The sequence below is a fragment of the Lissotriton helveticus genome, chromosome 7, assembly GCF_964261635.1.
Source record: "Lissotriton helveticus chromosome 7, aLisHel1.1, whole genome shotgun sequence".
Lineage (NCBI taxonomy): Eukaryota > Metazoa > Chordata > Amphibia > Caudata > Salamandridae > Lissotriton > Lissotriton helveticus.
Window position 1 is genome coordinate 1,635,300,516 of NC_136068.1, and position 24,606 is coordinate 1,635,325,121.

The 24,606-nt window shown below is 45.2% G+C and overlaps 1 long non-coding RNA gene across 1 annotated transcript in view; it reads left to right on the forward strand.

The window, feature by feature from the left end:
* The window catches only part of LOC144767583 (uncharacterized), a 40,323-nt gene that overhangs the window by 6,264 nt on the left and 9,453 nt on the right, over positions 1 to 24,606 (forward strand). The window contains exon 2 of the long non-coding RNA XR_013598268.1: positions 767 to 922. This is a non-coding gene — a long non-coding RNA (uncharacterized LOC144767583). The remainder of the gene's footprint in view (positions 1 to 766; positions 923 to 24,606) is intronic.

Sequence of the window (24,606 nt, forward strand, 5' to 3'; positions counted from 1 at the left end):
TCCTGCTTACTCATAAAGACAAGATGGTAGAAATTGAAATAGCTTCCGCAGTTCACGTTATTATCATGTACAACAATTAACAGTCACAAGTGTGTGGCATTCAGACAATTCACGTTTATTTCTCTTGGGGTTGGCAGAATACAATTTTATAGCTTGTGTACTCATGTATACTGTCAGTCTAGTCTGTGAAATTGCAGGTTTAGGTTAGAGTTTCAAGTTTGCCCATCAATATAAATTCTAATTCCGACCCTTCATGGTTGTTCTTTGTTCTTTAGTGATAGTCGGTTCCTGAGACAATAGGATCGCTCCTTGGCATTACTCTGATTGCTGTCTCAGTTAATGAATCTGCTCTTGGCAATGTTACACATGGCGTAGTTTATATGTTAAGAGTGTTTCCCACTTTCTTATTAGAAATTTGATCAAGACAACATAGAAGCATTTCATTTAATGTTGGAGGTTTCAAATCAAAATATATCAGATTTTTGGGCTGTGGGGCAAAGTGGTGTGTGGTGGGCCGGGCTACGGGGGATGGCTCCCTCTATATACTTTGCAGGGTGGCCCCCTCAAGTTTCGTTATGCCGCTGTCTTGAATGCTCAACCTAAAAAACGGAAGTAAGCACCAGATTATGCTAAACAAGAAATGTGGCTTTCTTGCTTCATTGTCATTCATGAAAAAGAACTAATATTGGATAACTTTTACCTGAAATGCAGCAGGACACAACCGGAACAAAGGACTGTACTTATTCATATCGTATGTCTATTGAAGGTTGCCTGGTAACTGGAATCCAATGTAGAGGAAAGAGTGGGCACCTGAAATGCTGCTAGGAAAACGGCCTTTGAGGGAACATAGGAGGCCAAGACCGCTGTGTAGAAAAGGGAAGAAGGTGGTCACTGCAATGCCATTAGGAACTGGATGAGACAGGTAAGTGTTCTGTATCCAATGAGGCTAAGCTTCTAGAGAGAGTGAGTGTTGCATGCTTTAAATACTGCTAAGCGTGAATGCACATCACCCATGCAAGTGACTCCAATGGTGGCACGTTGAGGACATGTTCTATTGGGGGCATGCACACAAGAGTAATCTGCACGTGCTAACGTTATTGCTGGCATGCACACAAGGTTAATCTATACGTGCTGATGTGCTAACGGTTTAACGTGCCAATGAGCTATTAAATGAAAAAGTACAAACATGACTTCTTGCATTAACCTGCCACTGCCACCAAGGGTTTTCACAAGTTGTGGCAACATGTGACAGGCATACAATACATGGTTATACAATGACATATCTCACACATTTTTTCAGTTTTGTATACATAATGAAGATGCACAGACGTATAACTGTATAATATTGATGGTGGTCCCGATAAACCAGCATTACAGCGTCTCTGTTGTTGGAGGGAGGTGACACCCATGACAAAGGGTGGACAATCTCTTCCAGGTAAAATTCCTGCACCTTGTCTTGAAGCCCAGGTGAGGGCAACTAGCACCATTATGATGGCCATGTTTTTTCTTGGTTGAGGCAGGGCTGATCTCATCGGACTAGGCTTATTGTGTGAAACTATGGGAGTCATTTAGGCCTTCTGGTCTAGAAGGGAATTTAGAGCCCAAAGGCCACTCTTCCTCCCCTACTACATACTTATGGCCCAAATGAATGGAGCGCACAATTCTCTCTAGGGCCTCAGAATGGGCACTGGCTGACCTCAAATAAAGGGCTGTGTGATTCTTCTCACAACTAGCAATATCCATATTGCTTCAGAGGTTTAGCGAAGGGCCTGTGGAACCCAATGTGAGACCTGTTCACCAATCGTGCACAGAATGCTCAACAGCTTCAACAAACTTGACAGCATTAAGGCTCTTCATTGTATTTGAAGTAATCAGCGTCCTCAATGGGTCGATACCCCACATATTGACTTTAACCATTGTGTAATCCATGATTATCTATGTGTCGACCCTCAAAGGGTAATGGGAGGGAACCCCAGCAGACCAATTGTATACAGACGTAGAGGGAGGGGTCTGTTTTTCCTAGGGCTGAACCTTATTCAATTATTTTACAACCCAAGATTGTCTCTTGATTGCAGGGCATCAAAGGCGCAATGGGCCAGGTGGACTTGATGATGTGCAGTATGGCTAGAATGAAAAACGGGCTGACAATGGCACAAACAGCCCAAAATCTGCCAAATCACCCAAGCAGTCCAGACATAGAGACTGCGTCACATACCGTAGAGACTGCCTCATACGCAGGGACACCCGTGACTAAAACCAAAAGAGGACTGCTTCCATTGAGGAAAACCTGACAGGAGCAGTCCTTGCTCCCTTCCTCACACTCCACTGACTCGCAGGCTGTAGCACGCACCCTCTCAGCTAGGCCTGGGTGGTAATCTGCTCCACGGAACTCCACAAAGTGAAAGAATAACTCAGCCGTGCTATGCGGCGTTCCGCCAGATGAAGAGTATGTTAAGTGGTGCTGTTCGCATTGATGTTATGCCCCCGGGAGTTTGTTCAGCTCAAACAGCACTCTGTGTCAGGCCGGAGGGTGCTGATGCTTTCTGCCACTTGAGTAGACATTCTACTAGAGCAGCAACTTCCTCAAGGCGAGCAGCAGAGTTCTCAATCCAAGCAGTCACGACCTGTCGCGACCTCCCACGTTAAAAAATCTAGCAGAGAGGAGGGCTAGCAAGATTTTTCTCTCTGAAGCGCTCACCTACTTAGTGTTGGCTAGCTATGCAAAAGAAAAAACACCGCTCTGGGTCACTTCGGGCAGTTTTGGGGAACTCTGCGCTCCGCACGAAGCACGCTGTTGACAAAATCCTGCAAACTCCATCGGTGGAGCAAAATTCTTCGCTCACCCCTGCTCTCATTTCTATGCTTATCAAAAACAATTAAGAAAATGAAGGAAATAACCTGGAAAAACAACACATTAATGAGTGTAACAAATAGGCAAATATCACCTGCTGAGTGCACAATGATGGTGTACGACATTTAATTAATCGAGTGCGAGTACTCTTGAGCTAGTTCCTAATAGACATTCAATATTAAGCATTAGATTATATAACTAGGAAGCAGGAAGTACCTATACCAGCTGCTGAGCAGCAAAGAAAGAGGAAGGCAGAGATTTCATGCTGGGTCTTTGGAAATATATATTTTAGACTGTGTTCCTTCTATCTGTGGAGGGTCACCCTCAGCCTCACATTGTATTTTGTCATATATTGGCATGAATCAGAACATTATTGCTCACTTTTGAGGATAGTAAGTACTCACATTAAGTTATTTTATAATTATACACTTTCGAAATTTATATCACTAATATTGTCTGAAGTGCTCTTAAGACCTGGCTATTTGATCAATAATTCCATCCGTTTGCCTGACGATTTCTGTCCTCTGTCTGCCATGACACCGGGAAACCTTTTTTGGGTAGCTGTAGCGCCCTACAAATCCAATAAATAAATAAAAATAAATAAATAAATTTCCAGCGATGTTCCCTGCAAAACGGTAATAACCTTGCTGATACGACCCACCGGGTCGTATCAGCACAATCCACCCCCATATTAGGTATGCCTAAGTCTGCATTTTAGCAGATGTTAGTTTTCGGTGAAAACAGCGGTTTTCACCCACAACTAACGTCTGCTAAAATGCGTTGGCAGCCTTGTAAATATCGCTATGTGCACATCAGCGATATTTACAAGGTTGTACTGCCCAGTGACGCCCACTTTGCACCTTATTAGAGATGCAAAGGGAGGCATCAGGTAAAAGGATGCTAGCATGCGCTAATGCATGTTAGCACCCACTTCTAAATGGGGCGAAAAGATTATTTCTGCTTTTTTGGCTTTAAAAGCCAAAAAAGCAGAGATAAAGCCCTTGTAATTATGCCCCCAGGATGTCTGTAACTGCATTGGTTTAGGATTCCATAACTTGAGCAAGCATATGCCACATTCCTATATTGGATCATCCACATTGCATTGACTAATATTTAATGAGAACTTTATTACCTTTACGTCCTGGTCTGTGGTCATCTTAGGAGCATCCCTAAATATTTTGATGACATAATTCTGGTAGCTATCTGGTATTGCTTTATCTAATGACCTATTTGAAGTCTTCCCTAAGAAGAATGGTGCAAGGTCCCATCATATTTCTAAATTATTTTGTTAGTCTATTTCATTGGGTGACTGTCAGTATTGGATAGATGAGATTTTTTGTTGCACTATTGGGTGAATACTATTACACTCTCAATCACTCTTTGTTGATCCGACATATGACTATTAGCTCTTTGACTGTTAACTGACTCCTAAGGTAAGGCCCTTTGTATTGTTATTTTACTCTTACTTTTTTCAATTGTATCTTCTGCATGGTAACTGAGATGCCTATCATTATCAGGCCACCAGCAGTTCCTCTCCCACTTTCACCGTAGTCTGGTGACTTACATGGCAGTAATTATTTGACATATCACTGCTTTTACGGTGCCTGGATTCAGGTCATGCGCAGAGATATTTCAACAAGCATTAGTAAAGCCAATACCTCTCTTTACTAACAGGCAAGCTATTAATTTTGTAAATTAGCATTCATATGCAAATACTTGCATAGACATGGCTGCCAACTTAGTAGTGGGTTTATAAAAAATAAATTCCACTTCAAAATGGCTACTGCTGTACTCATGTATCATGTGGGTTATGGATTCTTGAGCCAATATGCATTCATGTACATGCGTTCTGATGCACAGGTGACCGTTTGAATTTACTGTTCTAACACGACAGTCAGACAGTATATAACAGTAAATTAAAGTTTCTTTATGCAAATCAGTACAAGAAAGAAAACCAGAGGCCCAGTAGCACTATAAAGTGGCTAGGCCCTAATAATGAAATAAATAAATATAACCGGGGTGGGCCCTTTCACTCTTCGCGCCACAGCACACCTTTCAAAAGGTGTGCTAGGCGCAAACAGGGACACTGGACCATATTACATTGAACATGCCACCCCCAGGGCAGCTGCAAAGTTGTGCTGCCGTTGGGGAGCATATTCTAGTAAAATTTGGATTGGCTGCTTTAAAGTCACTCTGTGTTTCACAGTACAAGTAGGAAGTGGGGAGAGAGATCCACTTGCAAACCGGTGCAGTGAGTGACAGAATCTCCCTGCAGGGGGATTTCTTAGGGAGTACATAGAATCCCCTTTCTCCCCTCCAGAATTCTCACTTTAAGAGGAGCACCGACAGCCTGCCACCTTAATGTGGCACACTTTCAGCGTGTCTCCTAAGGGCATGTTTGCCTCTGCACCTGTGTCCCTAATACATCACAGGTGCAGAGGCAATGTGAGTCCCTCATTTGCATGGCATCACACCCCCATACAAATAAGGGTACTCCATCTCATGATAGTGCTGGCGCCACATGTGCACCAGAGCTATCAGTAATACAGAAAGAGATGCATAAGCATCTGTGGCCTCTTCTGTTATACCATTGTGCCCGAGGGCCACACAAAGCGGGCAGACATGCGCCCCCAGGGTATATAGTTGAATTGGGCCCCTGGAAAGCAAGAAGGTACAAGTGGTTAACAAGAAATCATGTGAGGGATCAATATGCCCTGATGCGTTCCGCCCTGGAAATGACATGCAGAGGCTATATTGGCGTCACTCCTGGGCGCTGACTACAGTTTCTTTTGAGACTTCCTGCAACCCCAGATGCAGAGTCCCAAAAGCAAATTGGTAGACAGTGTGCAGATTCCTTGACTTGGGATCTTATGAATGGATTTAGTCCAATCAAAGAACGGTGGTGATGGGAGGGTCAGTGAGGAATCTACAGTTAAATAGAGACTCTTCCAGCAAGAGCGTTAGTGAAAGTAAGTAAATTATTCTTCTGATAGGTACTACTAGCTTCAAATTCCTCATATTTTGAATAGGTACCACAGCGATACCTATTTGGAGGTGGGTCTGTGATTGGACTCAAACCAGAACGTCCTGCAGGACGGAATCAGCCAAATGCTACTGCCGTAGAAAGTTAATGTACATCGTAAAATGTCTTTAGGGTAGACAGTTGAAACAAAATGTAATTGAAGTAAGAATGTGGTCGGTGATATTTTTATCCAGGTAGTTTTATTAAACATGATTTGAACATTCCTTAATGATTGAAAAGCCAGCTAACAAATGCTTCGCCCCTTAAGCATCGCTGAAGCCTGGGGGTTTTTCAAGTCTGAACATAGTAATTTTAAAAGTTACAAACACAGAAGTTAATTATAACAATAACAAGGATAACAGACATACAAAAAAACTGCACAATTTGATCAAATTATGATACATAGAAAAAGGGGGTGTACAAAGACTGGAAAAACAAGGAAACAAAAAAGAAAACAGCCAAATTACCAATATTATATATTCTTACAGTAAATGGAAGATTAACATGTGTGTAGAATCTTTCTGGCATAGATACCCCCACTTTCTGTCTGGTGTCAGTGTGTTTTGACTGCAGTTCACTAGGATCCTGCTAATATGGATCACAGTGACTGTGCTCTGTCCTCTGAATGTACTGGTAAATGCTTTGTGCACCCCACAAGTATCACACTGGGGTACGTTGTAAGTCGCTAATATATGTTACTGAGGTACCCAGGGCATTAGTACACATTGGAGTCTCTAATGGACTGAAGAATGTATCATGCCACCCATGGAAGCCCTTGCAAACTGTGTCTGCAGAGCTGCCTTTGTACTCTGCTTGACTGGGTGCATGCACCCTTCACTTTAGATATAAGGCTTCCCTTATATCCTGCGCACTGCACTTGAAACCTATAAGTCAACCCTAAGAAAGGCCCTTTATTCCAAGGGCAGGGTGCATGGTTCTAAGTGTGTGGGTACCCCTGCACGAGCAGAGGTACCCCTATAAACCACAGACTCCATGTTCTGGCTTTTGTAAGTGTGGGACAGCCTTCTTAAGGTGTGCAGTGGACACTGGCATGTTGAAATGTCCAGCTAATGGCCACCCCCAACCAGGTCATGTTTGGCATCAAACATGTTGGAATCATGCAACTACACCGATTCCAGTGTTAGTTGCATGATACCATGTACTGGGGGGGCTCTTTAGAGGACCCCCTCAATACCTTCCTGTGTAGCCTTACAGGGTCTGCCTAACAGCCCAACCTCACACACTATTCTACCCCCCTGCTGATCAACCTAACTCAGGCAGGGAAGCTGAACAAAGGATTTCCTATGAAGGAGAGGTGTGAGCACCTCTCCTTTAAAATTAGGTAGGGTAGAGGCGATTCCGAGTTTCACCAGACTGCACTGAAGGGCACCATTGTTGCCCTCTTTGCATAAACCAGTTTTGCCCAGTCCAAGATCCCTTAGCTCCCACTCTAGTGAGAGAGCACAAGTTTGGAAAAAAATGTATAAGTACGCCATATTTACAAGCACGTAGTTAGTTTAAACATGTTTTGCACACGAGTGTTTTATATCCAGGAGTGAAATATACAGAGTGGTTTATATTCAGTAGTGAAATGTATAGAATGTTAAGTAGAGTGACTATAATTATAACGGTGTGAGATTAATGTAGAAATGTTGGAATATATGTGAAAACCTCATGTTCTCATGTTAAAAGAATCATGTCCGAATTAAATGTAACTTTGAAAATCCAGTATTATGTGTAGGCCTTAGGGCAATTCACAGCAAACCTGAACGTGCTGCTAAATTAATGTGAGATAAGGTTGACGTGGTTCTTCCAAAATGTACTATTGAACTTAGGGTTAAAAGTATATGCTTTATAGATGTGTTATTTTAGAAACGTATGCTAGTTAAGAATGTTTGCTGTTTAAATCAAGTTAACGTTTTAAGAGTGCAGGGACCTGCTGCATGTAAATCAAGTAGGCCAGAGGAGATAATGTCATGTCGTGTAAATCGTCATGTGCTCGTTAGAGAAGAGGTCGCGAGGTGTCCAGCACCGAGCTTTGAGAGTGTTTTATGACTAAAGATATGGTGGAGTCTGGAATTTGAGGCCCACTGCAGGACGAGCTGTATGCAGGTGCGAGGGTCCTAATCAGCTCGAATGAAAGGGACTTTGTTCAGTGGCGCCTTGCGCAGGCCTGTAGGAGTTTCCAGGAATTTCAGGGGGTATCAGCGCACTAAGGAAGAAGCCTGGGAACCAAGGTCAACTATAACGAGGGTCTTCAAGAGTACCATCATGGAGTTTGCCGCGCAAAGATGTACCATGTGAGGGGCGTCCCAAGGGGCGTTTCTATTGGAAATGTGATTTGGTATTAGGGAAAGAGACCCGGGAGGAGAACAGAGCAGATGATTTTGGGAGCCTGAGGAAGCGGATGGGTAGGCAGATAGGCTGATCAGGAGAGATCCATTATCAGAGAAGAGACAAAGAAAAGTGCGTGATCTTCTTAGGAAGTCACCACGGCTGACACCTAGAGGGTTAAGATCTTGCTAAGTAGGGATGTCATTTAAAATAGTGTAGGGACAGAATAACCTTAATTTTCTTTTCTGTAATGACTTTGAGATTGCAACTTATATCTATTTTGACAACCCTTATGGTCTTTGAGCTTGTACTTATTATTTTGTTCTTCAGACTTAGATTATTCAAGAAGTTCATGTTTATAGTGATACCAATTTACCTTTTGAATCTCATTTTGAGAAGTTTGTATCTTCAGTTATCTTTGACTTTATATTAAATCTTTAAAACTTAAATTTGGTCAGTGGTCATTTAGAGTGGTGTAAGTTCTTAAATTGATTGACTTATTGCGAGATTACCTTTACTCGACGACAGGTACCAACGATTCAGTCGACATAGTTTGGGATTTGGTAAGATAATTAGTAACCAGTAATCCCGCGTTAGCAGTTGGTAGCAGAGTGAGGATGGTTATCTTCTTGAGGAAGGTAATCTAGAGAGGTTAGTTTACCCCAAGGCCCGAGACGCCGAGAGACGAGCAGCGGAAGAATCGTGTGCCGAAAGGTGCAGACGGTGCGAGAAAAGCAGCAGTATCGGAGAGTGAGTATAAAAAGGGTCATGCGTGAACAGATTGCGGTGTTTTGTGTTGTATTTGTATTGTAATGTCTTGCGGAGTTGAATGCCTGTAGTGTGAATGAGAGAAGGTTGTGAGCGCGCGCAACCTGGTAAGCTGGTAACCTGGTAAACGGGTGAACTGGTGAAATCTTAAGTTCAGGCCAGAGCTTAAGTGGTTTTGGGTGTATCGAACATCCAGGGTAGTTGTCGACCATAGTACGGAGGTCACGAGGTACCATTGACCGCCGTGGATCCAAGATAGGGGGAGTGTAAGAGTGAGTGTATGAGTAACGGACGCTGGTCGAAAGTTACTGTGTGTGAGTAACCTATCGGAGAAGGCGATTGTCTGGAAGTAATCGGAAAGACATTTCGCCAAGTTAAGGTGACAACTACAGAAAGACTGTGGGCGTACAGTCAAAGAAAGGTGATCGCTTGGACGGAAGTAATCATTTTTCAGAGTATGAATGGGATGCGTGCATGACCGAGGAGACGAGCTGAGAAAGGAGGGGAACTGCTGCGAAGGGGGACGGGTGACGTCGGCTAGAGTCGCGCTGTGATTGAGCGGTTGGTGTGACGTTAGCTAAAGCCGCGCTCTGGTTGGGCGGCTAGCGTGACGTCGGAGGAAAGTCGCGTACGGATAGGCCAGTTAGTGAGAACGGCGCTGAGATTGGTGGAGTGTCATCAGGAAGTAAACAAACGCGGAGAAAAGAGAAATCATGAAGTGTTTGAAAGGGATTTTTAAACGTAAACGAAGTGAACATTATTACGGGGAAGAGGCTCCCCCAGAGGGTACGCCAGCTCATTATATGGCAACGAATGTTGGGCTGCATACGATATTGTGGATTGGGGCTTGGAATAAGCTTACGGAAGGGAATGAGGAAATGCAGTTCCCGAAGTACGGGACGTTTAAATTAGAGGTGTTACATCGGCTGAAAGCAACCATGTCCTCATTGAAACCCTCACCTAGACCAACACAGTTTGAGGCACTTAATGCATGGATTAAGGCTGCACACGACCGAAATTTGAACAGGCGTCAACAAAGACTGACGCGATCGGTAAGGGCAGTGCGAGATTCCAAATGGGATGAGGAGGAAAAGCGTTGGAGAGTACAGACTATTGAGGTGGAGAAAATGTATCCGATGAGGGAGGTGTCAGGAGGAGGAAACCTCATGGAAGAAGACGAGGAAAGCCAGTCGGAGGACAATCTGATAAACAGATTGTTAATGGATAGACCACCTCCGAGAGTGGGGTTAATAGAAGATAGAGGGCTCGCAAGGGAAGATGGAAATGACATAGAGGGATATACACCACTCCCTATATCGGAATGGACACCTATCAAAGGCGGAGAAACACCTCCAAACAACACTGTACAGAGTGTAGTGGGAAGGTTTGTGGTGCAGAAAACGCCAACCACAGAAAGGGTTGAGTCTGTGGGATTGCCAGACGCTCTTCAAGTGCCTGTTACCATAGGACCCATAGTTTCGATCTATAATTCTGAGAGAGATAGAGGGGAACAACAAAGGCAATTGGATAGGGAAAGGATTGAGATGGAAAGGAGGAATAATGTGACAAATGCATGGAAACAATTGCCAGGTTCGGTAACATGGAACACCCCATTAGACACAACTGTCGGTCCCAATTCAGAACAGGGAGGTCCGAGAGGACCAATGGATCTAAGGGGACCACGGCCAAGATCTTTTTCAGAGTTAAGAGCTGATTTGAGGGAATGGGACGGGTCCGTAGTATCTCCAAATAACAGGACAAGAACAGAACCAGAGTGGGAAAGCAGGGGTAACGGGACAGTATCTCATTGTGGGGCCAGCGAAAGCAGTCAGGGCCGGGAAGGCCAAAGTCAAGAGAATAGAGGGGATGCATGTCCTACAAATCAGAGAGAACAGCCGGAACAAAATACTAGGATTGTAGAATGTGAGGAAATGTCCCGTCTCTGGGGGAAAGGAGGAGATGAGGCGGTACGGGCTTTTCAGAATAGGTTTAGGTGCCTTCATCATACACTTGGGGAAGACGTTCAACATTGGAGAAAGGAGAACAGCGATAGGTCCCGCCACGCCTCGAGTAATCAGGAATCACAGGGAAGTAGGGAAGAAAGAGGGAGTAATGGAACATCTTACCCTGCATCCCGTGAAACTAGCCAGGATGGGGAGAGGGAGGCTAGGAGGCATGAAGGAGTGTTTCACCACCCACCCCGAGAAGATGGAAAGGCATGGGACTTAGAGAGATGGGAACAGGGGAGGACTCCCTATAATTCACCAATACCCAAACGTAGATCTCGGAGCTGGGATGGGAGAGATGCGGATGGAGGAGCTAAATTGAGTGTCTTGAAAGCTGAAATTAAGGCAAAAAGGCTTGATGTTACCAGTTTAAAATCAGATGTTGATGAGATAATAGATGGAACATTGCCTTTGGAAAGGATAGAATTGTATGAACAGGATGAGTTATTGTTCATGGCAAAGGATATTACTAGGAAAGCTAGAGCGTTTCATGAGAAATTGACTGATTTGGCAGACAGGTATGCCGTGGATTTGTCTAGGACAAGGGCATTACAGAGTAACCACAGATTACAGTACGCAGACCAAGATCTAGATGAGAAGAGAACTACTGGATTAAAAACACACATAAGAGAGCTGGTAACAGGGATAAGAGTGTGGAGGGAACTGGATAAATGGGAAGAAAGGTGGTCGAAAAAGGGCACAGTTAGGCGAAGTACAAATGTGATGACCCCTGAGGGAAGGGTAATGCAGATGGAGGCATTCCCTTTGCGAGAAATATCAAACGGAAATTATGTACATGTACCCTGGAGTAGAGGAGATTTAGCTGCATTTACCAACTCATTTCCGAAGTTGCGGGACAATCCAGTCGAATGGTATAAACAGGTAGAGAGGTTTGTCAAAATCTCGAAAGTACTGTGGATAGATTTGAACACGTTGTTTGATATCGTGGTCCCATCTGATTTGTGGACCCCGTGCAAGACTAGTGTTGAATGGCCAAAAACTGAACCAGTGAGGGATGCTCGGACTAATGGACCGTCCGAGATTGTCATGCAAAAGTACGAAAGGGTAATAGCATGGCTGAAAGATAAGGTACCACCACAGGACATAGATTGGGTAAAAATAGACCGAACAAGGCAGGAACCCAAGGAGACAGTTCACGAGTTTTATGAAAGGTTGTTGAAAACATTCAAGCAATACAGTGGACTAGATGTAATGGATCCCAAAGATATAGGGCAGTTTGTGTCAAAGTTTGTCTTGGGGTTGAGACCTGATATTTGTTTGATGATACAGCAACATTTAATCTGTTGGCAGAACAAACCACTAGATGAGATTTTACGTTATGCGAGGTACTGCAGTGACGAGATAGATTCTAAAGCCAAGAATCTAAAGGAGAAATTGATGGTGGTGCAAATGCAGTCCGCTGGGAAGGGTGGCCAGCAGAAACAGGGGATGGGACGAAAGCCAAACGGTCAGAATAAGGACAATGAGGAAGGGCAGAGACCTAGGATAGACTTTGCCACTTTAAAGAAAACGACAAAGTGTCATCAGTGTCACCAGGTGGGGCATTGGCGACGCGAGTGTCCCTTTAACCCGGAAAATGGAGAGCTAGAAGTAGAAGAGCAGGTCCAAGAAGTCCCAACGCAAAAGGTGACAGTTCCAAGCAGTAAGGTGGCCAAAGGGGGGACTTCGGCTCCACGGGCCCAATTCCCACAGCCACCGAAGATAGCAGCTGGGGGAAAGGTCTTTAAACAAATGCCTCTGTTTATCGAGGAAGAAAAGTGTTATTACATTGACCCATTGACAGGACAACGGGTGAGCAGTGAAGAGGATTGTACCCTCGGGGCAGTCCTAGAAGTGGATCAAAGAGGGCCATTTGTTGAGGCAGAAGTGGCAGGGTGTCCCACTACGTTCTTAGTGGACACTGGGGCTACTCGTTCGACTCTGAGATCAGCGGTGGTTCCAGACTTGCCGATGTCAGGGGAAACAATTCAGGTGGTAGGAGTCGCAAATAAAAGAATGACTAGTCCCTTGACAGAACCAGTATCTGTGAAAATAGGAAATCATATGAACGAACATCAGTTTGTGGTTTGTGACTCGAGTCCGGTATGTCTGTTAGGAAGGGATTTGTTATGCAAATTGAATTGCACCATATACTGCACCCCACAAGGAGTGGAGGTACAGACTACCGACGATGATGCTACCTTTAAGGTGGCCAATTCATAATTCTGTGTAGAACTATATCCTACTCTGACTGTAGAAGATCTTCCCCAAGATTTAAGAGATGCAGTGGCGTCGGAGGTGTGGGATTTCACAGGAGAAGATATAGGATTGATTAAAGGGGTAGAACCGGTAAAAATATTGGTAAAACCAAATGTTGAGTTTCCAAGAACGCCTCAATACAAATTATCACAGGAAACGATTGCGGGAATAAAACCTGTGATCGAGTCAATGATACAGCAGGGAATACTGAAAGAAATCGTGGGCAGTCCTTGTAACTCCCCGATTATGGGTTTGCAGAAACCTAGCGGGAAGTTTAGGATAGTTCAGGATTTACGAAAAATTAACAACATAGTCGTTTCATGTTGTCCCGTGGTACCGAATCCATCAGTGATATTGTTTCAAATACCGTGTCAAGCAGAATGGTTCACAGTGATAGATCTTTGTCAGGCTTTCTTTTCAATCCCATTGGATGAAGAGAGCAGGTATCTTTTTGCTTTTAAAATGGAAGATCGCGTTTTAACATGGTGTCGAATCCCACAAGGATTCACAGACAGCTCATCCATCTTTAATCAATTGCTGAAAAAGAATCTTGAGAATCTAGTACTGCCACAGAATTCGGTTCTGGTACAGTACATAGATGACCTACTTGTTGCGTCAGAGACAGAGGAAGCTTGTAAAGCAGATTCAATTGCCTTACTTAATCATTTAGCTGAAAATGGACATAAGGTATCTCCGAGCAAGTTGCAGTATTGTTTGACAGAAGTACAGTATCTAGGGCACAGGTTAGGAAAAGGGAAACGTAAGGTGTCACCAGAGAGGATTGAGGCGATAATGAAAATGAATGCGCCTACAACACAGAGAGAAGTTAGAATGTTCCTAGGAATGGTGGGTTACTGCCGACAGTGGATAGTTAACTTCTCACTGAAAGCAAAGCCCTTACAGAAACTGACGCACAAGGAGGTGAGTGATCCGGTACCATGGGATGAAGAATGTCTAGTGGCGTTTTTACAGCTGAGAGACGATTTATGTCGTGCTCCGGCTCTGGGAATGCCAGATTACGAAAAGTCATTTTCACTCTATTGCTGTGAGAGAGAGGGATGTGCTTTGTCAGTCTTGGCACAGACCCACGGAAATGCCCGTAGACCAGTTGCATATTTTTCGGCTACATTAGATCCAGTAGCCGCAGCGTTGCCCGGATGTCTCAAATCCGTTGCTGCAACGGGTGTCAGCATTGAAAGGAGCGAGAGTATTGTGATGGGACATCCAGTAGTGGTGTATGTACCACATTCAGTTGAATTGTTAATGACCAGGACGAAGACGCAGCATCTGACCAATAGTAGGCTCACGCGCTACGAGCAAGTTATACTTGCCGCAGAGAACGTGACTCTCAGGAGATGCTCTGTCTTGAATCCTGCTACTTTGATGCCATTACCTACTGTAATAGAAGGCGAAGGATGTGAAGACCACGATTGCCTTGATGTGACTGAACTATGCACGAAACCCAGACCAGATATTGTGGATGAGCCATTGTCAGACCCCGATGAAATTTATTTTGTTGATGGCTCATGTTTAAGAGACGATACTGGTCGGTTGAGAGCAGCTTATGCTGTTTGTACTATTACTGGAGTTGTAGAAGCCGCTTGCCTGGAAGGAGTACATTCCGCACAGGTAGCAGAGATTATTGCCCTAACTCGTGCCTGCATAGCAGGAAACGGGAAAAGAGTCACCATCTACACGGACAGCCAATATGGTTTCGGTGTGGTTCATGATTTCGGGCAGTTGTGGTCTCAGAGGGGTTACATGACCTCCTCTGGTTCGCCCATTCGAAATGGAGAATTTGTGCGGCTGTTGTTAGAAGCATTGCAAGGTCCAGTTGATATCGCAATAGTAAAATGTGTAGCTCATACTAAGAATACAGATTTTGTGTCACAAGGCAACAGATACGCTGATGAAGTCGCACGCTATTGTGCGGAACAAAATTATTCTTTCTCAAAGGTGGAAATAGAAGGTGCAGAAGAAAAGACTGAATTAAGTATGATGTTAGAAACTGTAGACACTTGGGAGGATTTAAGAATAATGCAGGAGAACGCACCTGAAACAGAGAAAAAGGCATGGGAAATAGCAGGTTGTGTGCGAAGTGAAATGGATTTTTGGGTTTCAGCAGATGGGAGAGCTGTGTTACCTGAAGAATTAGCTAATCCCATGGCGAGAGAAATACATGGTCCAGTACATCTAGGAAGGGATGCTATGATGAGAGTGTTTAGGCAAACTTGGTATTGCCCTAAATTTAGAATAGCAGCGGAATCAGTATGTAAGCGATGTGTTACCTGCCAACAACTGAACGTAGGCAAACGAACACCAGTCACACTGAGTCACATTGGGAGGTCGGGGGGGCCTTTCAATAGAATGCAATTAGATTTCATCGAAATGCCAAGAGTCAATCGCCTTAGGTATTGTATGCGTATTTTCCAGATGGGTTGAAGCGTACCCTATGTGCCTCATGGGAACAGTTCAGCCCAAACTGCCAAGCCATGCCTTCCCTGGACCGGAAACAAGCTTCCGAGGAGCGGTTTCTGGCATTACAGCCGTCTTCAGCCCGGCTTGCTTGAATCCAGTGGCAAAGTGAGCAAGGGACTCACGTCTGAGCATACACTGCCAACTTATGGCAATCAAAGTGGTACAAAAGGGGGTGGTGATGGACGGAGCATCTGAACCAATCAAACACTCACACCCAGTCAACAGATCTGGGTTTAATCCATCACCATTCTTTAGCCCACTCTGCCACCCCAGTTCAGACATGGCCATATGCAAATCAGTCTGACCCTGTGCCTCATGGGAACAGTCCAGCCCGAACTGCCAAGCCATGCCTTCCCTGGACCGGAAACAAGCTTCTGAGGCACAGTTTCTGGCATTACAGCCGTCTTCAGCCCGGCTTGCTTGAATCCAGTGGCAAAGTGATCAAGGGACTCACGTCTGAGCATACCCTGCCAACTTATGGCAAACAAAGAAAAACCAACTGGGGGTGAGTGCTTGTATTGTCAACGCTCCGTCCATCATATCCTTTGGTTTTTCTTTGTTCGCCATAGGTTGGCAGGGTATGCTCAGATGTGAGTCCCTTGCTCACTTTGCCACTGGATTTAAGCAAGCCGGGCTGAAGAAGGCTGAAATGCCAGAAACCGGGCCTCGGTAGCTTGTTTCCGGTCCAGGGAAGGCATGGCTTGGCAGTTCGGGCTGGACTGTTCCCATGAGGCACAGGATCAGACTGATTTGCATATGGCCATGTCTGAACTGGGGTGGCAGAGTGGGCTAAAGAATGGTGATGGATTAAACCCAGATCAGTTGACTGGGGGTGCATGCTTGTATTGTCAACGCTCCGTCCATCATTTCCTTTGTTTTTTCTTTGTCCGCCATAAGTTGGCAGGGTATGCTCAGACGTGAGTCCCTTGCTCACTTTGCCACTGGATTCAAGCAAGCCGGGCTGAAGAAGGCTGAAATGCCAGAAACCGGTCCTCGGTAGCTTGTTTCCGGTCCAGGGAAGGCATGGCTTGGCAGTTCGGGCTGGACTGTTCCCATGAGGCACAGGGTCAGACTGATTTGCATATGGCCATGTCTGAACTGGGGTGGCAGAGTGGGCTAAAGAATGGTGATGGATTAAACCCAGATCAGTTGACTGGGGGTGAGTGCCTGTATTATCAACGCTCCGTCCATCATTTCCTTTGGTTTTTCTTTGTTCGCCATAAGTTGGCAGGGTATGCTCAGACGCAAGTCCCTTGCTCACTTTGCCACTGGATTCAAGCAAGCCGGGCTGAAGAAGGCTGAAATGCCAGAAACCGGTCCTCGGTAGCTTGTTTCCGGTCCAGGGAAGGCATGGCTTGGCAGTTCGGGCTGGACTGTTCCCATGAGGCACAGGGTCAGACTGATTTGCATATGGCCATGTCTGAACTGGGGTGGCAGAGTGGGCTAAAGAATGGTGATGGATTAAACCCAGATCAGTTGACTGGGGGTGAGTGCTTGTATTGTCAACGCTCCGTCCATCATTTCCTTTGGTTTTTCTTTGTTCGCCATAAGTTGGCAGGGTATGCTCAGACGTGAGTCCCTTGCTCACTTTGCCACTGGATTCAAGCAAACCAGGCTGAAGAAGGCTGAAATGCCAGAAACCGGTCCTCGGTAGCTTGTTTCCGGTCCAGGGAAGGCATGGCTTGGCAATTTGGGCTGGACTGTTCCCATGAGGCACATGGTCAGAATGATTTGCATATGGCCATGTCTGAACTGGGGTGGCAGAGTGGGCTAAAGAATGGTGATGGATTAAACCCAGATCAGTTGACTGGGGGTGAGTGCTTGTATTGTCAACGCTCCGTCCATCATTTCCTTTGGGTTTTCTTTGTTCGCTGTAAGTTGGCAGGGTATGCTCAGACGTGAGTCCCTTGCTCACTTTGCCACTGGATTCAAGCAAGCCGGGCTAAAGAAGGCTGAAATGCCAGAAACCGGTCCTCGGTAGCTTGTTTTCGGTCCAGGGAAGGCATGGCTTGGCCGTTCGGGCTGGACTGTTCCCATGAGGCACAGGGTCAGACTGTTTGCATATGGCCATGTCCGAACTGGGGTGGCAGAGTGGGCTAAAGAATGGTGATGGATTAAACCCAGATCAGTTGACTGGGGGTGAGTGCTTGTATTGTCAACGCTCCGTCCATCATTTCCTTTGGTTTTTCTTTGTCCCATGGACATCACCTGGCTCTGCTACACAGGTGGTGGTTAGTTGGTTCTCCAGAGGACTGGACAGTCTTCCCTGCAAGTTGGGAGACTGTAATACCTCTCCAGACAATGCAGACTGCCTCCCTGTGTATCTCATCTGTTTGTCTTCGAGCTCCAAGTAGCCCCTGCCTCCTGCACCGCACAGCTCCAAACACAGTGTCCTGCCTGCATCCCTTGCATTGGGGGCATCATCTCCGGTGTGCTGGTGGGGCTTCCTTGCAACCTCCTGTGCCTTTTGCCAGAGGGTCCTCGAAGGGACTCCACTGATTCCTGCTGGCTCTCCGTCATGCTGATAGGCAGTCCTGATTTAACCTTGCTGTATTAGTCCCTCAGATCTTGTTGGTCAGCAAACAAGCATATTTTCCTGCAAACTGTTGTTTGCGTTTGCCAAGGCTTGTTGGTGGTCTTTCCAGCAACTGACCTCCCTGCACTCTTCGACTGACCTGGGACAGCTTGTGAAAGACTCCTGGTCTTTTACAACATTGCCTGGTCTCCACAGATGCTATTTCTTCCTCACTTCACTACAGCAAGAACAAACATGTTTGGTATTGTGCTCCTGAGCCTCCTGATCACCTCTGGGTGGTTTGGACTCTGTCCCCTCTGCTTTCGAGTTCCTGTTGTCTGGATTCTTTGTCCTGTTTGCACCTTCCTATTCCACGGGACTCTGTCGTTGCTGTTCTTCCACAATCTTCCATTGGCATCTAAGAAGGTTTCTGACACCAATTCACCCATGCACCCCCGCTCCCTAGTATAGGTATTGGACTCTTCTGGGTATCCACAGGTGGGACGACTCTCCAACCTTCCTTAATCCAAGTGGTTTCTTTGGGGTCCTTTACGAAGGGTCCTCGAATTCTGAAATCCAAACCACAACTTACCTGTGTTGTCCTATGGGCATCTGACCTGGTGTAACCACTCAGCAGCTGGGCGCCTTGGGGTCCCCTGGCGACTCACCTAGGGTGGTCCCTTGTTTACTCTGGGGTCCTCCAACCTTGGGTAGCAGTCCAGTTTTTGTAACTTTTCCACATACCACAGTATTTCTTGTGTGTAATTGATACTTCTGTGTAGAAGGTATACCGAGTTAGTGTCTACTGCATGTATATTCAAAGTACAGCCCAAAGGCCGCATGCGGCCCTCCTGACCTTTACATGCGGCCCCTTAGTCAAGAGGAGCACTAGGCTGCTCTTTATTTAACTCAGCACAAACAATTTAAAGATATTAAATATACAGGCAATCATTCATTTCAAGGTTAATTGGTGCTAAAGACAGGATGTAACTAGGGAGTTTGGTGCTTCACTTTAGAAAGACGTTCATTTTTAAAGACATCTTGCAGCCAAAGTGTAAAATGACAAGTCTCTGAAAAATTTAAAAAGTGTATTTAATTAACATGCAGAACCTTTTCACCTTAGTACAATTTATTATATTAGTGCATTGAGAAGTATTAAAGTGATGGTTTTCAAACATGAATTTAGAAACATTAGTTCTTCCCTCTACCCTGACAACAATGCCAATAGTCAACTAAAGAGGCAAGTCAGTCCATATATGCACTTTTTGGGTAGCCTGGGGTTCAATTATAGATGAACAACATTATAGTTTATTAAATCAAACACTAGGGCAAGTTTTATACAGCTCACACCCTGAAATCTTGTATTACGTGGTCCTCTTATATGTGCTAATGAAGAAAAAAGGAGGAAACGTGAAATTAAACGATTGCCTAGGATAACACAATTTAGAAAAGTGGGGAAGCTGGAATAAATCCCAGGTTTTCGGGTTTTACATTGTTCAATTCACCACTAGATTTATATCCTTTGTTTCGCCTACTCCTACCGTACGGCCAAACCCCCCCAAACCTCTCACCGACCGCATCTGGCTGGCATCAATGTGGTCCTCGGGCCCTTCACTGACCAAATATTTTGGCCCCTGGGAACATGTTTGTGAGTGCTAATGGTCTAGTGTGTAGTAATAAATATAAAGTATTTTTCTACTCACCTGGTGTGGTTTTTTTCTTGTGTGGAAAGCTTAATGACTGACTAAAATTGTATATGCAATTGCTTTACACCCGCTTGGATAAGCCTTAGCTGCTCTCCAAAGCTACCCATTAACAACTCTGGTTTTCAGGGACATAACAATATCACTAAGAGTTGCCTGGACTCAGTGCACAGTGCCTCACTGGGGGTGTACACTGTACTGAGCCAGCCTCCTACATTGGTGGTGCAGCGGTTGGGATAAAGACTTGCATTTGCTTTACCACTTTGTCATACATAAGGCTCCCATAGGAAACCACTACTACCTTTGGTAATTACACAATACTTGATAAGGTAAAACTTTTCTAAACTTTTGGTTAGGTGTCAAGAGTCTAGCATAGCCCTTTTCCAACCTTGGTTGTAAGTTTAGATTGCCAGAGTATGGTACACTACACTAGCACCAAATCCACTACTGAAGAATCTAACTAGACTCAGATGTCTAGATCTAGTGCCCTTAGGTTCCAGGAACTTAATACTCTGTGCAAAGCTAGAGGATTTATGACAGGTCGCAATCCCAAGAGGTCTTTTCTGTTGGAATTAGTCCTCCAAGATGACACCCAGAACCCTGGATGGTCAGTAGAGGAGGAAGCCCTCGGTGAAGGGGATGACATTGAAGAGCAAGAGGTATGTAGCACCACTGGGTCTGTCACTTGCCATGGCTAGGAGGAACCTGAAGAGGCTCCCCTGCAGGATCCTACACCTCTAGAGGGGGTTACTGATGGTACTGGAGGGGGTCATGACAGTAGGCCCACTTCCACTCCCCCTGGGTTGGTTCACAGGATCCCTAGGAGGAGGAGGTCTTCCTCTTCCTGCCTTTCCTTTGCATTATTTGCTGGTTCCACGCACTCTAATTTAGATGAGAACATCCTAGATAGGGGATACAAACTGCTCAGGCTTGAGAAGGCCAAACTTGTGCTGAAAAGGAAGCAGTCAGCCATTTGAGAGGGAAGTCCTAGAAGTGTAGAAGGAGAGTAATAATTTGGGGTTAGACCCCAATGTTAATTGGCAGCAATAAAGAAGCCTGAGTCGGGGGGAACACTTTGATTCCAGGAATCTTAGCAGAATAGTGCCCCTTTTCCAAACTAGGAATGCTATCCACAAGTGGATTACTGCCATAGAGAGGGCCTAAAGGTCCCCTAGAAGCAGTGTGCAGCTATCCTATGGCTCGCCTTTGCAAACAAGGGCAGAGACAAACTTTTTGCAGTAAATCAAGAAATGCAGACAACTACAAGATTATTATTTTTTTTAAATGTATTTGTTTTCTTAAAATATGAGATACAGAAAAAAAACGTTAAGTTATTCAATACAGCGAACTCTCCCGCCCCCCAAATCAAGAACGATTAACTTTTGCAGCAGCAGGGAGAGCAAAATTATCTTCAATCAATGATCCTCAAAAGACTTCCCCATAAGCAAACAAAGAAAAGAAGCAAATTGTTGTACAAATATCATACCAACTGTTAAAACGGGGAGTACTTACAATAAAAAGTGCCAGTGCATACGTTCTTCGAACTATGAACATGATTGTATCATTGCTAAAAAAATATTTCTGATAAAGTGACATGTGCTTCTCATGCAAACGTTACAACCATAATATAGCATACAGGAGAAGACAAAGATAAAAAAGAAAGTTATTTAGATAAAATAAAGTGCTAAGTGCCAAAGAGATGCCCTAATGGCTCATCTGATTGAGCCACTTGGATAGAGGCTCCCATATGTCTAGTCCCTTCTTATTTGCCCGGATGCCTTTTTTTTGGCAAAGATAGCCTTCTCCAGATTACATGTGGCTACCAATCGGGCCAACCATTGGGAAAATAAAGGTGAGTTTGGGTCTATCCAAACATAGGTTATACAAATCCTGAGGATGATCATAGCCACAAAAATTAATGCCCCACTGCTCTTCCTGACAATCCTATCCTGTATACCCAGTAAGATAATTGTGGGGGTTAGCAAGATGTCACGCGATAAAACTACCCCTAGGAAATTCTGTATTTTACTAATTAGTGACTCAGGTTTTGTGCAGGTGGTAAAGATATGTACATAATCAGCGCTATACTCCACACATCTTGGGCAGAGACTTCCTTTGCCTGTCCCCCACTTTGTGATCCTCCTAGGTGTGATATATAAAAAGAAACAGGTTTTGTAGAACTGTGTCTGCAATTTGGCAGATAGCAAGTCACTCTGGGACTCTCGCATGGCAAAATAAAAAGTATTATTAGAAGTATTTAGTTTTTCTTGCCATTTGGTTGCAATCTTGCCCATGTCATCCGGCATTCGGCTATTAAATGCAGTGTACATACAACCGATGCTAGGCAACTTGGGATCATTTAGCTTGTCAATAAGGGCACTGGGGACAAAGCCTGTGGGTCCGCTAGCCTTGCGTACCAGAAAATCCCTAATCGCAAGGTATATGAAAGTCTCACTATGGCTCAAATTGTATTGAATCCTAAGATCATTAAAGGGCCGGATTCCTTCAACAGTGATCAAATCTCCTAGTTTTATTATGCCCGCTTTATGCCAGTTTGGGCAATTTGATCTCCCGAAGATTACAGGCAGATTAACGTTGTTATTTATGGGGGTATAAAAGTTCATTCTCCCCAGACCTAAGAATTTGCAGAGGTCTTCAATCTAACCCGCTTGTAGTATTCGTTTTCTAACTGTCACCAAAGACATTGTACATATGCCAATACATTACCACCACTGAGCCTTTGCTTACTTCCATGTAGATTACAGCGAAAACGCCTTGCGGAATTACATCATGACGCCGTACCTAAATCCTACAACCCCCAATGAGCAGAGGTACAATTTTGCACATATCTCCACCCAGAACATAATTGAGCACATGTTTGGGCTGTTGAAGAGCAGCTTCAGATGCCTACACAAAACAGGTGGAGCATTACAATACAAACCAGAACAATGCTGCAGGATAGTGGCTGCATGTGCAATATTACACAACATTGCCACAAGGGGAGGCATTGTCATAGAGGTGTCTGACAGTGATTCAGATGAGGACAACCAGCAAGGGCCAAACCAACGTGCAGCACATGGGGCAGGTGCAGCAGGAGGGCGCATGATACGCACAGAAATTACACAAAATGATTTCTGAGGTGAGTAATGATGAGACAATACACAGCTATTTCAATCAAAGTTTGTTTATCTCAAATTTAAAGGATTTTAGTGTTGAAGCACACATATCAGGTGCCCAGTAGCATACGAATAGCATTAATGACCAAAAATTAAATGGAAATATTATTATGACTTGAAAGTCAGTCACAACTGTTGTCTTGGTCAATGGTTACCTCACCATGTCTGAATACATGTGGAGATGCCAGTGTATCTCTTCCTCCCACGCACACCCAGACGCCTTTCGGCTGCTGAATATTCATCCCTCATGTTGGCTACAGAGGGTGTACTGCTGCGAGTGTTGTGCCTTCTTGCAGTGGTGACAGGCATTGAAAGACTGCTGAGGCTTGAGGCCTCTTCACTCCCCTCTTCCACCGTCACATTGTTAGACCCAACTGTGGCAGTGTTAGACCTGTAGGCCCTTTGGGTGGTCCCTCCTATTATTTATTTATTTTGTCCCTTTTTGCCTCCTAGTACTTTTCATTTTTCTATGTCCACTGACATTTTTAGTGTTGTCCTAGGGGGTGGGTGCTACCTTGCCCCCATAATTTTATTGATGCCTAGATGCCCCTTCTAACGATGAAAATTTTGTCACACAAAATGGTGGCTGGAAACTGCCACAACTGATTACCTCAGGGACTGGCCCATAGACTTATATGTGGGATCTAGAACCTTCTGGCCAATTCTGGACACTTGGGACTAAGGGTATAAAAGGCCAACTTGAGGGCGGCCATTTTGTCTTCGAGAGAGCCAGTTGGAGTTCAGGCTGTGGCGCCAGAGGGGTAGGACACTCAGAGGGTTGACTTCTTTTTAAGGGTAGCCTCCTTACTGCTGTCACCGCTCACCCTTCCTGCAGATCTGGCGCTGCTTAAATGGCGCTCCTGATGTCCCTGGACAGAAGGTCCTCACGAGCCAAGAAGGATTAACCCCTAGCCTGGGTGGACTTGAAAGACTTTAGGGGAGTTGAGCTGAGTGGAAGTTCAGACCCGCTGTTCAGTGTATGAGAACTGACAAGAACCTTAAGAAGCTCCGCAAGGGTAGAGAAAGGACTGAGGGAACTAATCACCCCCCCTCGTACCCATATACCGCCTGCGCTTGCCCCGTCTGTCCTCCCCTCACCTGTGCTTAGGAGCGCTACCGGGTAGTCATCTTCCACACCTAGACAACGTGGAGGAAAGTAGTGTGGCCATCGTGGTGTAAGCCGCCTGTCTCACAGCCCCAGCTTTGATAGAGTGACCAGGGACAGTGGTGGTTCCTAGCTGTGGAGGCGCGATTCTGCGCAGGTCTGGAGGAGGGCCACTGGCTGACTGAGGAGAAGGGGGGCGGCTTAAGTCTAGAGCCGCTAATCTCCCGCGCCTGCCCAGTGCCGCGGCTTGCCAAGTAGTGATGCTGTGGAGGCGCGATTCTGCGCAGGTCCGGAGGAGGGCCGCTGGCTGACTGAGGAGAAGGGGGGGGCGGCTTAAGTCTAGAGCCGCTAATCTCCCGCGCCTGCCCAGTGACGCGACTTGCCGAGGA